Source organism: Delphinus delphis, chromosome X (genome assembly GCF_949987515.2).
Source record: "Delphinus delphis chromosome X, mDelDel1.2, whole genome shotgun sequence".
In the NCBI taxonomy this organism is placed as follows: domain Eukaryota; kingdom Metazoa; phylum Chordata; class Mammalia; order Artiodactyla; family Delphinidae; genus Delphinus; species Delphinus delphis.
Window position 1 is genome coordinate 9,631,076 of NC_082704.1, and position 14,588 is coordinate 9,645,663.

At 37.8% G+C, this 14,588-nt stretch overlaps 1 long non-coding RNA gene across 1 annotated transcript in view; it reads right to left on the reverse strand.

Moving 5' to 3' along the window:
- Window positions 1–1,082: 1,082 nt before the first annotated feature.
- Window positions 1,083–14,588, reverse strand: part of LOC132418482 (uncharacterized) — a 42,938-nt gene continuing 29,432 nt past the window's right edge. Inside the window, exon 3 of the long non-coding RNA XR_009517998.1 lies at window positions 1,083–1,162. This is a non-coding gene — a long non-coding RNA (uncharacterized lncRNA). The remainder of the gene's footprint in view (window positions 1,163–14,588) is intronic.

The window sequence follows — 14,588 nt, forward strand, 5'->3', positions numbered from 1 at the left end:
TCTAGACCTTTTTACTGCATTTGACCCCATGGACCAAACCTTCCACTTTCAAATTATTTTGCCTCCCTCGGCTTCATTGACAATATGTTCTCTAACCCCCTCTGTCTATTCAAGTTATTTTGCTAGATTCCTTCCCAAATTCTCAGCAAGTGTGGCTTCTCCTGTATTCTGTTCCAGTAACTTCATCCTCCCAGAAACCCTGGGAAAGTACTATCAGTGTTTTGCAGTTAGATCCTAAAAGTATAGCTTGGGATATGACATCTCTCTTGAATGCTCCCCTTTTTTTTTTTTTTGCAGTACGCGGGCCTCTCACTGCTGTGGCCTCTCCCGTTGTGGAGCACAGGCTCTGGAAGCGCAGGCTCAGCGGCCATGGCTCACAGGCCCAGCCGCTCCGCGGCACATGGGATCTTCCCGGACCGGGGCACAAACCCGCGTCCCCTGCATCGGCAGGCGGACTCTCAACCACTGCGCCACCAGCCAAGCCCTCCCTTATTTCTTAACTGCCTCTTCTTAAACGTTTCTACCTCCATACTTCCTCCAAGGAAGAGTAATAAGCACTTGCCTGCCACTTGCTAGATATTATGCGAGGTACTTATACATTCTCCCATTTAATCTTCTCACTAATAAGGCAGATATCATCACTGTAGATCTACAGATGAGGAAATTGAGAGAAAGGAAAAACTCCTTACCAAAGGCCACACAGTGTAAAGAAGTCAGGATTTAAGGCCAAATGTTTCTAATTTCTATTGCCATTCTTTCTGAATATGCAACACTACAAGTTACGCTCAAAATGTCTAAAACCAAACATACGATTCTCCTCTACTACCAAACCAATTCCTCCTCCAGATTTTTATATTTATGCTAATGACGCTATCATTGCCCCATTCATGCACGCTGGGGATTTCAGACTTACCCTCAACTTTCCTCTTTTTCTCTGCCCACATCCAACAAGTGGTCCTGGTGGCACTGCCTTTTCATTCTCTCCCATCTGCCATTCTCCTTTGCAGATCAATTTCTACCACCCTAATTTAGGCACCTCAATTTGTTACTGAATTGGTTTTGTGGTCTCTAGTCTTACCCACCTTCCACATTTACTGTCCAATCCATTTATCCATCTTCCTCTAAGGCAAGTTCCATCCATCTCTAGCCTCTGTTTCCCCATCTGTAAATGAAAGGATTGGCTGGGTTATAATAGAGGCTCCTACCTGTTTCACCACCCAAGACCCCTTTCGTTTCGTTTTTAACCTGTGGAGCCCATGATTAGAAAGTTTTTTCTAATGTTAAAATTTTCACTTGTTAAGAAACAATTAACTTGTTTTTCCATTTAAAAAACTTCATCAGACTTTCACAACTGCCAATCAATGCTTCTGATTAGTGTCCCAGTTTGACTGATTCTAGCCTACAACAAATAATATTGATACTGTAGTTGATCTGCACAGCTTTACTATGGAGAAGTACATGGTTCCCTTTAATCTTTCTGAAATCTTTTTTTAAATTTTATTTTTTTATTGAAGTAAAGTTGATTTCCAATGTTGTGTTAGTTTCAGGTGTACATCAAAGTGATTCAGTTATGCGCATATATATATATATATATATATGTATTCTTTTTCAGATTCTTTTCCCTTATAGGTTATTACAAAATATTGAGTATAGTTCCCTGTAATCTTGACAATCGCTCCAGAATTCCAGTGTAGTTGCCAGTGCCCCCTGGCTGGCAACCATTGGGTGAGTAATCTCTAAGGAATATTCCAGCCCTGCCAGTCTGTTATTCCTAAAGTACAGCAGTGATCATGTATCTTCCCTGTTGATTATTTTGTAAGGGCTCCCCATTGCCTCCTAAATTAACTACAAACTACTTAGCCTGGAATTCAAAGCCTGCCACGCTCCAGCCCTTAACATAATGTTTTTTTCAAATTGTGAGCTGACAGCCGTGCTTGCATGAGCAACAAACTATTAAGCACAAGCATACATGCAGAGTTTACCGTTCTAATCACAAATAAAACTGACAACAAAGTTAATCTGACACATATTTAATGATATACCTAATGGTTATTGTGTTGGGTGGTAATTAGTCATAAATGGTAAGCAGTATGCATAAATGATTGTAATTAGTATTACTTTTCCACACTCAGACCAATTTTTCCAGTTTCCTTCCATACTATTAGACCTTCAGCATCCCTAATCAGCATCCGTGCTAACAATTTTCGCTGATACCGTGTACCATTTAATCATCATCATCACATACATGCACACACTCTTCCATACATTATGAGACAAAAGGTCCTGGCTCTTCCTCTCCAGCAGCTGAGGTTCTGCTGTGCCCCCACCCCGACTGCCTCCTGCCACTCAGGACTGAGGTTCCCCTGTGATAGGGCCACTGCTTTCTCTCCTTCCTCCTGCCCAGCCCCCAACCCCAAGCCCAAAGCCTCTTCTACTCATCCTTATATTTGGGGTGCTCTGAGTGGCTCATCTCCATCTCAATACCAGAAGGCTTCAGGCTGCAGAAATTCAGTCCCTTACAACTATACTGCTTCAGAGAGAGGAGGAGGGGCTACAGTATGTCCCTGAGTTGTGTTGGTGGAAGGAGGAAGGCCAATAAGAGAAGGGCCTTTCAATGTTGTCAGTATTGGATAGAAAACATTATAAAGAGAGGTGGCAGACACTGGGGGCTCAGAGAGGAGAGACAGAGTTACATCAGAATATGGTCATGTCTAAAACTTTATCATTCCAAACACAGGTATGAAAATGAAGGCAACCCAATCAAAAATTAGGCAGCAGGCCTAATAGACATTTCTCCAAAGAAGACATACAGATGGCCAAGAGGCACATGAAAAGCTGCTCAACATCACTAATTATTAGAGAAATGCAAATCAAAACTACAGTGAGGTATCACCTCACGCCAGTCAGAATGGGCATCATCAGAAAATCTACAAATAATAAATGCTGGAGAGGGTGTGGAGAAAAGGGAACCCTCTTGCACTGTTGGTGGGAGCGTAAATTGATACAGCCACTATGGAGAACAGTATGGAGGATCCTTAAAAAACTAAAAATAGAATTACCATATGACCCAGCCATCCCACTACTGGGCATACACCCAGAGAAAATCATAATTCAAAAAGACACATGCATCCCAGTGTTCACTGCAGCACTATTTACAATAGCCAGGTCATGGAAGCAACCTAAATGCCCATCGACAGATGAATGGATAAAGAAGTTGTGGTACATATATACAATGGAATATTACTCAGTCGTAAAAAAGGAACGAAATTGGGTCATTTATAGAGACGTGGTTGGACCTAGAGACTGTCATACCTAGAGACTGTTATACAGAGTGAAGTAAGTCAGAAAGAGAAAAACAAATATTACGTATTAATGCATATATGTGGAATCTAGAAAAATGGTACAGATGAACCAGTTTGCAAGGCAGAAATAGAGACACAGATGCAGAGAACAAACGTATGGACACCAAGGCGGGTAAGTGGGTGGGTGGGGTGGTGGGATGAAATGGGAGACTGGGATTGACACGTATACACTAATATGTATAAAATAGATAACTGATAAGAACCTGTTGTATAAAAATAAAATAAAATTCAAAAAAAAAAAAAGAAACCCAAAAAACATAAGACCTGAAACAGTAAAATTCCTAGAAGGAAACATAGGAAAAAAGCTCCTTGATATTGTCCTTGACAGTGATGAAGGCAAATAATGCAACTAGAGATTATCACACTAAGTGAAGTAAGTCAGAGAGAGAAAGACAAATACCATATGATATCATTTATATGTGGAATCTAAAATCTGGCACACTGGGCTTCCCTGGTGGCGCAGTGGTTGAGAGCCTGCCTGCCGATGCAGGGGATGCGGGTTCGTGCCCCGGTCCAGGAAGATCCCACATGCCGCGGAGCGGCTGGGCCCGTGAGCCATGGCCTCTGAGCCTGTGCATCCGGAGCCTGTGCTCCGCAACGGGAGAGGCCACAACAGTGAGAGGCCCGCGTACCGCAAAAAAAAAAATAATAATAATTAATTTTAAAAAATCTGGCACAAATGAACCTATCTACAAAACAGAAACAGACTCACAGACATAGAGATCAGACTTGTGGTTGCCAAGGGGGAGGGGGGAGGGAGAGGGAAGGACTGGAAGTTTGGGGTTGGTAGATGCAAACGATTACATTTAGAATGGATAAACAACAAGGTCCTACTGTAGAGCACAGGGAACTGTATCCAATCTCCTGGGATAAACCATAATGGAAAAGAATATAAAAAAAAGAATGTCTGTATGTGTATAACTGAGTCACTTTGCTATACAGCAGAGATTGGCACAGCATTGGAAATCTACTAGACTTCAATTAAAAAAATAAAATACATAAAATGAAGGCAAATAAGAAACCAATTATGCAGTTACTTGAAAATATTCAAGTGATTTTTTTTAAGTTGCTACTCATATTTTCTGTATCATATGCAGAAGTCATATGTCTCATAGGAGAGCAGGAGAGCAGCACTGGCATATCCCCTTTGCTGGCTCACTGTGTGACAGCAGGCAAACCAATGGCTTCTCCAGTTTTGCATCTGTAAAATGGGTTTTAATCCCAATGGTGTTGCAATTTGCCTAGGAACCCAGCCTCAAAATCTTGGAGATGTCTTCAATGTCTGTCATACACTCTTCATCTTCTTGGCTACCAAGTTCTATACACACTGGTTCCTAAATAACTTGAATTAATTTGCCTCTCTTCATCCTTACTGCCAGTACCTTAATTCAGGCCACCATCATCTCTCATCTGGACCACTGTGATAGCCCTCTAACTGGTCTCATCTCCATTCATGCTATTTTCAAATCCATTCTCCTCATGGCACCTAGAGTGATCACTTTTTAAATTGCCGTAAAAATTGTGTCACATAAAATTAATCTTTTTTTTTTTTGCTGTATGCGGGCCTCTCACTGCTGTGGCCTCTCCCGCTGCGGAGCACAGGCTCCGGACGCGCAGGCTCAGCGGCCACGGCCCACGGGCCCAGCCGCTCCGCGGCATGTGGGATCTTCCCGGACCGGGGCACGAACCCGTATCCCCTGCATCGGCAGGCGGACTCTCAACCACTGCGCCACCAGGGAAGCCCCCAAATTAATCATTTTAAGTGTGCAATTCAAAGGTGTTTGCTACATTCCCAGTGTTGTGCAACCATCACCTCTATCTAATTCCAAAATATTTCTATCTCCCCAAAAGAAAACTCCATACCCATTAAGCAGTTACCTCCCATTCTCCCTCCCGCTACCCCACCAGAAACAACTAATCTGCTTTTTGTTTCTTAGATTTGCTGATTCTAGATATTTCATATAAATTGAATCATATAATATAATGACCTTTTGTTTGCTTTCTTTCGCTTAGCATATTTTTAAGGTTCATCCATGTTGTAGGATGTATCACTACATCATTGCTTTTTATGGCAGAATAACATTCCATTGTATGGATATACCACATTTTGGCTATCCATTCATCAGTTGATAGATATTTATTGTCATTTTTCCATCTTGAGGCTAATGTGAATAGTGCTAATATGAACATTCATATGCATGTATTTGTTTAAATATCTGTTTTCAATTCTTTTGGGTATATAGTGGAATTACTGGTTCATATGGTAATTCTATGTGTAATATTTTGGAGAACTGGCGAAAATGTTTTTCAAAGCACCATTTTACATTCCCACCACCAGCTTGTTGGCCATTTATTTATACTCCTTGGCTAAATGCCTATTTAAGTCCTTGACTACACTTTGATCAGGCTGTCTTTTTGTTATTGAGTTCAAAGAGTCCTTTATATATTATGGATACTAGACCCTTAATAGATATATGATTTGCAAATATTTTCTCCTATTCTGTAGTTTGTCTTTTCACTATCTTGATAGTGCCCTCTGAAGCACAAAATGTTTTTAATTTTGAAGAATTCCATTTTATCTATTTTTTTCTTTGTTGCTTGTGTTTTGATGGCATATCTAAGGATCCATTGCCAAATCCAATGTCATGAAGATCTACCCCTATGTTTTCTTCTAGGAGTTTTATACCATTAGTTCTTACATTTAGGTCTTTGACCCATTTTGACTTAATTTTTGTATATACTGTGAACTAGGAGTCCAACTTCAATCGTTTGCATGTGGCTATTCAGTTGTTCAGACACCATTTGTTGAAAAGACTATTCTTTCCTAATTGAATGGTCTTAGCACCCTTGTTGAAAATCAATTGACAATAGATGTATGAATCTATTTCTGGACTCAATTCTATTCCACTGATCTATATGTCTATCCCTTTGCCAGTACCACACTGCTTTGATTACTGCAGCTTTGTATTAAGTTTTCAAATTGGAAAGTTTGAGTCATCCAATGTTAGTTTTGTTTTTCAGGATTGTTTTAAATATTTGGGGTCCCTTGCAATTCCACATGACTTTCAGAATCTACTTTTCCATTTCTGTAAATAAAAAGGTCATCGGGATTTTGATAGGGATTGCATTGAATCTGCAGATCAACTTGGATAATATTGTCATTTTAACAGTATTAAGTCTACCAGTCCATGAACATGGGCATCTTTCCATTTATTTAGGTCTTCATAATTTATTTCAAATTTTTTTGTACTTTTTAGAGGATAAGCTTTACACTTCTTTGGTTAAATTTATTGCAAATTATTTTATTCTTTTTGATGCTACTGTAAATAGAATTGTCTTCATAATTTCATTTTAAGATTGCTAATTGCTAGTGTATAGAAATTCAACATATTTTGGGATGTTGATTTTGTATACTATAACTTTGTTGAATTCATTTATTAGCTTTAATATGTTGTGGATTCTTTAGGATTTTTAAATATGTAACATCGTATCATCTGAAAATTGAGTTTCATTCCTTCCTTTCCAATTTGGAGATCGTTTGTTTTTTTCTTTCCCTGCCTAATTGCCTGAGCTAAAGCTTCCAGTACAATGTTGAACAGAAGAGGTGATAGTGGGCATCCTTCTCTTGTTCCTTAGGGGAAGTTTTCAGTCTTTCACCATTGAACATTATATGAGCTATGAGTTTTTCATATAGGGTCACTATCATGTTGAGGAACTTCCCTCTGTTTCTTGTTTGTAAGTGTTTTTTTTTTTTTTTTTTTGTGATATGTGGGCCTCTCACTGTTGTGGCCTCTCCCGTTGCGGAGCACAGGCTCTGGATGCGCAGGCCCAGCGGCCATGGCTCACGGGCCCAGCCGCTCCGCGGCATGTGGGATCTTCCCGGACCGGGGCACGAACCCTTGTCCCCTGCATCGGCAGGCGGACTCTCAACCACTGCGCCACCAGGGAAGCCCTGTAAGTGTTTTTATCATGAAAGGATGATGGGTTTTGTCAAATGACTTTTCTGTGTTAATTGAGGCATGATTTTTTTTCCTGTGTCTATTAATGTCTTGTATTACATTGAATGATTTTCATATGTTGAAGCATCCTGACATTCTTAAGATAAATCCCACCTGGTTATGGAGTATAATCTTTGTAAGATGCTGCTGCATTCAGTTTTCTGGTTTTATGTTGAGGATTTTTGTATCTATATTCACAAGGGATATTGGTATATAGTTTTCTTTTCTTGTGCAGTCTTTGTATGGCTTCGGTATCAGGGTAATGCTGGCTTCATAGAATGAGTTAGGAAGTTTTAGCCCCTCGCCTATTTTTTAAAAGAGTTTGAGAAGGACTGATGTTAATTTTTCTTTCAATGTTTGGTAGAATTCACCAAGAGCCATTTGGTCCTGGGCCGTTCTTCGCTGAGATGTTGTTTACTGATTCAATCTCTTTACTTGTTATAAGTCTTTCACTTATAATTTTGTATTTATTCTGAAGTCAGTTTTGGTAGTTTGTGTGCAACTAGGAACTTGTCCATTTCACATAGGTTATCTAATTTGTTGGCATACAATTGTTCACAGTGTTCTCTTATAATCCTTTCCGTTTCTGCAAGGTCTACAGCAATAATGCCACTTTCATTTATGATTTTAGTAATTTGAGTCTTCTCTCTTATTTTCCTGGTTAGTCTAGCTAAAGGTTTGCCAGTTTTGTTGATCTTTTCAAAAAACCAACTTTTTGTTTCACTGATTCTATCTACTGTTTTTCTATTCTCTATTTTAATTATCTCCACTGTAATCTTTACTATTTCCTTCCTTCTGGTAGCTTTTTATTTAGTTTGCTCTTCTTTTTCTAGTTCCTTAAGGTGCAAAGTTAGGTTACCTATTAACTTGGGATATTTCTTCTTTTATAATATAAACATTTATAGCTATAAATTTCCCTCAGAGCACTAATTTCTTGCACCCCATACATGTCAGGATGTTGTGTTTTTGTTCTCATTCATGTCAAACTATTTTCTAATTTCACTTGTATTTTCTTCTTTAACTTGATGGTTGTTTTTTAACTGTGTGCTGTTTAATTTCCACATTAAAAAATTGTGTTTTCCTCCTGTTGTTTCTAGTTCCATTTCATTATGATTAGATTCTTTATATGATTTAAAATTTTTTAAATTTATTGAAACTTGTTTTGTGGCTTAACAAATGGTCTGTCCTAGAGAATGTTCCTTGTGCACTTGAGAAGAATTTGCCTTCTCTTCTTATTAGGTGATATGTTCTACATGTCTGTTAAGTCTAATTAGTTATATAGTGTTGTTCAAGTCCCCTATTTCTTTATCATCTTCTGTCTACTTGTTCTATCCATTATTTGAAGTGGGATATTTAAGTTTTCAACTATTATTGTACAAATGTCTAGTGCTCCCTTCAATTCTGTCCGTTTTTCCTTCATGTATTTTGGAGCTCTGTTATTAAATTCATATATGTTTACAATTGTTATATCTTCTTGATGGACTACTCCTTTGATCAATATATAATGTCATCCTTTATCTCTTGTAACAATTTCTTTTGTATTAAAGTCTATTCTGTCTGATATTAGTATAGCCACACCAGCTCTTTTGGCTACTATTTGCATAGAATATCTTTTCCCTTCCTTTTACTTTCAACCTATTTGTGTATTTGGATCTAAATTTAGTCTTCTGTAGATGGATAGTTGGACCATGTGTATTTATCCATTCTGCCAATGTCTGCCTTTTAATTGGAGAATTTAAAAACCATTTTATCTAAAGTAATTACTGATAGGTAAGGAGATAACCTTTGCCATCATAATAATTGTTTCCCATATGTCTTATAACTTCTTTCACTCCTTTAATTTCTCCATTACTGATTTCTGCTGTGAATGACTTTTTTTTCCAGTGTACAATTTTGATTCCCTCTCAGTTATTTTTTTGTATATTTTTTAGGTTATTTTTTTCTTAGTAGCTACCCTGGGGATTACAATTAATATCTTAACTTTATAACAATTAAGTTTAAATTAAGACAAACTTCCTTTCAACAGTATTCAAAGTTCTGCCCCTTTACAGCTCCTTCCACCCTTTTTATTGTTATCGTTACAAATTACATCTACATGAATGTATGTCCATAAACAAAAGTATATAATTATCATTTAAATTATCATTTTGTCTTTTAAATCATATAGAAAAAATGAGGATAAATGAAATAGAGACTGAAAAAACAATCGAAAAGATCAACAAAATTCAAAGCTGGTTCTTTGAAAGGATAAACAAAATTGATAAACCTTTAGCAAAAGTCATCAAGAAAAAAAGGGAGAGGGCCCACATCAATAAAATTCGAAATGAGAAAGAAGAAGTTACAGCCAACACCACAGAAATACAAAGGATCATAAGAGACTACTATGAGGAACTATATGCCAATAAAATTGACAACCTAAAAGACATGGACAAATTCTTAGAAAGGTACAATCTCCCAAGACCGAACTAGGAAGAAAAAGAAAACATGAACAGACCAATTACCAGTAATGAAATTGAATCAGTAATTTACTCCCAACAAGCAATGGTCCAGGACCAGATGGCTTCACAGGTGAATTCTACCAAACATTTAGACAAGTGATAACACCTGTATTTCTCAGACTATTCCAAAAAATTGCAGAGGAAGGGACACCTTTGAACTCATTCTATGAGGTTACCATTACGCTGATACCAGAACCAGACAAAGATATCACACAAAAAAGAAAATTATAGGCCAATATCACTGAAGAACATAGATGCAAAAATCCTCAATAAAATACTAGCCAACTGAATCCAACAATACATTAAGAAGATCATACACCATGATCAAGGGGGATTTATACCAGGGATGCAACGATTTTAAAATATCCACAAATCAATCAATGTGATACACCACATTAACAAACTGAAGAATAAAAACCCTATGATCATCTCAATAGAGACAGAAAAAGCTTTTGATAAAATTCAACATCCATTATTGATAAAAATAACGCTTCAGAAAGTGGGCATAGAGGGAACACACCTCAACATAACAAAGGCCATATATGACAAACCCACAGCTAACATCATACTCAACAGTGCAAAGTTGAAAGCATTTCCTCTAAGATAAGGAACAAGACAAGAATGCCCACTCTTGCCACTTTTATTCAACATAGTTTTGGAAGTCCTAGTCACAGCAATCAGAGAAGAAAAGGAAATAAAAGGAATCCAAATTGGAAAAGCAGTAAAACTGTCACTGTTTTCAGATGACATAATGTGATACACAGAAAATCCTAAAGATGCTACCAGAAAACTACTAGAGCTCATCAGAGAATCTGGTAAAGTTGCTGGATATAAAATTAATATACAGAAATCTGTTGTGTTTCTATACACTAACAACAAACTACCAGAAGGAGAAATTAAGAAAACAGTCCCACTTACAACCACATCAAAAAGAATAAATCTAATGACGGAGTGACAAGACCTGTACTAGGAAAACTATAAGACACTGATGAAAGAAATTGAAGATGACACAAACAGATGGTAAGATATACTGTGTTCTTGGATTGGAAGAATCAATATTGTTAAAATGACCATACTACCCAAGGCAATCTACAGATTCAATGCAATCCCTATCAAGTTACCAATGGCATTTTTCACAGAACTAGAGCAAAAAATTCTTAATTTTTATGGAAACACAAAATACCCCGAATAGCCAAAACAATCTTGAGAATGAAGAACAGAGCTGGAGGAATCATGCTCCCTGACTATAGACTATACTACAAAGCTACAGTAATCAAAACAGTATGGTACTGGCACAAAAACAAACATATAGATCAATGGAACAGGATAGAAAGCCCAGAAATAAACCCATGCACTTATGGTCAATTAATCTACAACAAAGAAGGCAAGAATACACAATGGAGAAAAGACAGTCTCTTCAATAGGTGGTTCAGGGAAAACTGGACAGCTACATGTAAAAGAATGAAATTAGAACATTCTCTAACACCATATACAGAAATAAACTCAAAATGGATTAAAGACATAAATGTAAGACCAAATACTATAAAACTCCTAGAGGAAAACATAGGCAGAACACTCTTTGACATAAATCGCAGCAGTATTGTTTTGGATCTGTCTCCTAGAGTAATGGAAATAAAAACAAGAACAAGCAAATGGGACTTAATTAAACTTAAAAGCTTTTGCATAGCAAAGGAAACCATAAATAAAAACAACCTATGGAGTGGGAGAAAATATTTACAAATGATGCAACCAACAAGGAATTAATTTCCAAAATATACAAACAGTTCATACAGCTTAATATAAAAAAAATTAACTCTGTCAAAAAATGGATAGAAGACCTAAATAGACATTTCTCCAAAGAAGACATACAGATGGCCAACAGGCACGTGAAAAGATGCTTAATATCACTAATTATCAGAGAAATGCAAATCAAAACTACAATGAGGTATCACCTCACACCAGTCAGAATGGCCATCATTAAAAAGCCTACAAATAATAAATGCTAGAGAGGGTGTGGAGAAAAGGGAACCCTCTTACACTGTTGGTGGGAATGTAAATTGGTACAGCCGCTGTGGAGAACAGTATGGAGCTTCCTTAAGAAACTAAAAATAGAACTACCATATTATCCAGCAATCCCACTCCTGGGCATATATCCAGAGAAAACCATAATTCAAAAAGATACATGCACTCCAATGTTCATAGCGGCACTATTTACAATAGCCAAGACACGGAAGCAACCTAAATGTCCATCTATGGATGAATGGATAAAGAAGATGTGGTATGCATACACACACACACACACACACAGACACACACAGTGGAATACTACTCAGCCATAAAAAAGAAGGAAATACGTAATGCCATTTGCAGCAACATGGATGGACCCTGCAATTATCATATTAAGGGAAGTAACACAGACAGAGAAAGATGAATATCATATGATATCACAAATATCATTTATATGTGGAATATAAAAAAAATGATACAAATGGACTTATTTACAAAACAGAAAGAGACTCATAGATATAGAAAACAAACTCATGGTTACCAAAGGGGATAGCAGGGCAGTGGGGGGAGAGATAAATTAGAAGTTTGGGATTAACACATACACACTACTATATATAAAAGAGGTAAACAACAAGGACCTACTGTATAGCACAGGGAACTATAGTCAATACCTTGTAATAACCTATAATGGAAAAGAATCTGAAAAAGATTTTATATATATATATGTGTGTGTGTGTGTGTGTGTGTGTATCTACATTGTTGTGCTAGTTTCAAGCATACAGCAAAGTGACTCAGTTATATATATATGTATATATGTATATGGATGTATATATATATGTGTGTGTGTGTGTGTGTGTGTGTGTATATATATATATATATATAACTGAATCACTTTGCTGTACACTCGAAACTAACACAACAATGTAAATTACCTATATTTTGGTTAAAAAGAAAACAGTGCTTACCAAAAAAAATAATAAACCAAAGCAAAAAGATTTTAGATTCTATTTTAGGACATCTGATACCAGATATTACTAATTTTGGCTTGTCTAATATTAAGATTAGTGGGGGGCCACTAGGTTCTGGCAGGTAAAAACCAATATGCATCTGGTTTTTAGACATGGTGACTAAACAGACATGGCGGCTGCCTATGATCAATGAATTTGTATTCCCTGAATACACTCTGGCTGAAGGTAATGAGAGGTAATTGAGAAAAACCAATGTGGAATTACAACTAACCTCAGGAACTGTATAAATCTTGCTTGGAATTACTTGTTAAGTGATTGCTTTCTCCACTAGAAGGCTCATTTGCCATTGCAGCCCGAGCACCTAGCCTGGTCCCTGGCACATAGCATATGCCCAATGAATATTCGTTAATGGAATGAATTACTGAATAAACAATAGAACTCAGAACTGCCCATAAAGATTTTACATATTCTCACTAAAGTAGACTGGTAGATGGTAGTGAAGCCAGTATGAAGAAGGGTTCCATCTTCAATATTGTGTAATTACTGTTGCATAGAATTCACAACAGAAGTCTACCCAGAGCAACCATGCCATTCAATGGACAAGAATGACTTTCACTTTATACACAAATTGTTTATGGTTAAATGTCGCTTCTGAACTATGTGAACCATTTATTCTTTTAAGTTTAAACTCATCCTATACCCATCCATCCATACCGTCTCCAAAAGAAACTGTCAAACTAGTAAACTGTTTGCTTGGTAAACTGTTGTTCACAGTGAGGGTAAAGGGAACCGTGAACCCAATCCCACCCAAATGACTGCAAGGTTCAAATTAGCGAGGTCAGATGACGGAGGTTTGCCTAACTTGAAAGGGGGGCCACTAGGTTCTGGCAGGCGACCTAGGTGGCAGTGGTGAAAGGAGGAGATGCCAGTAGGCAGTACTCTGCAAGGAGGCTCTGGCAGGATGGCTTTGACATGGCGAGGCTGCAGGGCACAAAACCAGGATGACAGTTCCTACAATGAGATAAATGAAGACACCCACGCGGGAGAGAACAACAATGGCCCCTGCCCGGGGTGGCCGCGGCCTGCCCACTGGCCAGGAGGAGTGCCTGACTAATTGCATCGCTGTCGGTCTCTATATAGCACCGTTTTGTTTATTGAAGGTCCTTTTCTTTGTCCTGAACAAATTGACCCATTTGCTTCACTTTGTGCATTTAATTTTCATCTGTACGTTTGCAAAATACCCCATCGGTGTTCATTATGGTAAATTAATATTAGTGTTTGTGTAAGACAACCATCAGCCCTCATTTTCACTAACTCTTTCCTACCTCTCCCTGCCCACCGCCCTCCCGCCCCGGCCCTTGACTAATAGATATCATTTCAACAGTTTGACTAACTGCTGTGTTACAGAAAAGGCAGTAATTTATACTGATGTAATGGCCGTGATAAAAATCATTTGTGTGCTGATTTTATAAATTAGGGTGGAAATGTGAGTGCCTCTGAAAAATGAAGTGCTACCACATGGATTCCAGTGTTGCTAATGCTTCATACCTTTCTGCTTCATTAAACCAATTTCACGGGGAGATGAGTTAGAGGAAGAAGCTGTGCTGCTTACGAGATGCAACAATGGTTTATTGAAAGAAATGGGGCTAAGATTAAATTAAGTGCTACTCGAGAAATATGGAAATACAAAAATATTCAGGCTTCTAGATGAGTAATTCAAACATACGATAAGTTAGCTCTTTCATCCTCCAAAAA